The sequence below is a fragment of the Rattus norvegicus genome, chromosome 2 (genome assembly GCF_036323735.1).
Source record: "Rattus norvegicus strain BN/NHsdMcwi chromosome 2, GRCr8, whole genome shotgun sequence".
Taxonomy (NCBI): domain Eukaryota; kingdom Metazoa; phylum Chordata; class Mammalia; order Rodentia; family Muridae; genus Rattus; species Rattus norvegicus.
Window position 1 is genome coordinate 18,430,776 of NC_086020.1, and position 1,454 is coordinate 18,432,229.

The 1,454-nt window shown below is 36.7% G+C and overlaps 1 pseudogene; it reads right to left on the reverse strand.

The window, feature by feature from the left end:
* Positions 1-844: 844 nt before the first annotated feature.
* Positions 845-1,198, reverse strand: LOC108350221 (histone H2A.Z pseudogene; annotated as a pseudogene).
* Between the last annotated feature and the right edge of the window lie 256 nt (positions 1,199-1,454).

The window sequence follows — 1,454 nt, forward strand, 5'->3', positions numbered from 1 at the left end:
TCCTGTGGACGTTTATAGATAGTAGCTTAGTTTTCATTGACTTATTTTTACAAAGGTATGTTGTGTATGTATGTATTTATGTTTTAGAGGACAGACTTCAACTTCTTATTTGTTGCGTCCACCTCTGAAGCATAGAGATTATTGGAGTGTCCCAATATATCCAGTTTAACGATATTGTATTTTTAAAAACTGAGCATTTTCCTTATTTAAATAAATCAGTTTTAATCATTTGTGAAAAAATAATAATCTCCCTTCTAAAATGAATATCGGCAGTGTACAGTCTTTTAGTATTTTTGTTTGTTATTTGGTTTTTTTTTTTTTTACACATCATTATTTATTGTTTGGTTTGTGTTGGTTTTGGTTCTCTCTCTCTCTCTTAACAGATGCATGGTAAGCAAAAATGTACTTGTTCCTGAATGAGATCTAAGAGATAAGTCTCAATTATTAAGCAGGTTTTAAACTAGTTTGAAATATGACCTTTATCGAGCTTATCCACCAGAGTGAAAATAATGTCTGAACAAAACCAAATGTTTGTTAATTTAACTTTTGCATCACAATTAAAATCCAAACAGTTTAAAAAAAAAAAAACAGTCAACTCTATCAAAACCCACTACTTCAGAATCAATAGCTTCTTTGAAGCCACAGTTAACACTTAAATGTGGTTAAGATTCAAATGCAGAAATTTGGTTGGTTAGAAGGCTAATTAAGCCTCCAACTTGCTCAAATACAACTAGAAAAAGACAAAATCGAGTTGTTCATAGTGATACAGTCTATTGGATACACCAACATTGTACAGCTGTTAAGAATACTTAGAATCCTGAGATAATAAGGAATCCAGGCATCTTTAGACAGTCTTCTTTTGTCCTTTCTTCCCAGTCAGTGCTTGGTGGATGTGTGGGATGACACCACCACCAGCAATGTAGCCTGAATCAGTGTCAAATTCTTCATCTCCGTGGATAGCAAGTTGCAAGTGAGGGGTAATTCACTTTATCTTTAAGTCTTTTGATGCATTTCCTGCCAACTCAAGTACAATTTCGGTGAGCTACTCTAGGATGGCTGCGCTGTACACAGCAGCCTACATGTTCACGGCTGGTTGTCCTAGATTTCAGACGTCGATGAATAAGGCCCACAGGGAAATGCGAGCGGGAGCCTTTGTCTTGGCCTTTCCGGAGTTCTTTCTAGCCTTACCGCCAGCCATCTGGGACTGTGCTGAAGCTCAGTCTAGTGAGGAAGAGATGGGCCATGGGGATGCTCAGCGAGATCCCGGCACCCACTCGTCCTTCGTACCAGCATTCAAACTGTCAGGCTTTTTGTTCTCCTTTCTCACTCTTCCTTTTAAAAATAAAATAAAATAAAATAAAATAAAATAAAATAAAATAAAATAAAAGCCACTGTTTTCAATTAGCGATAATTGCACCTTGGATAAACTCTCTCTCTCTCTCTCTCTCTCTCTC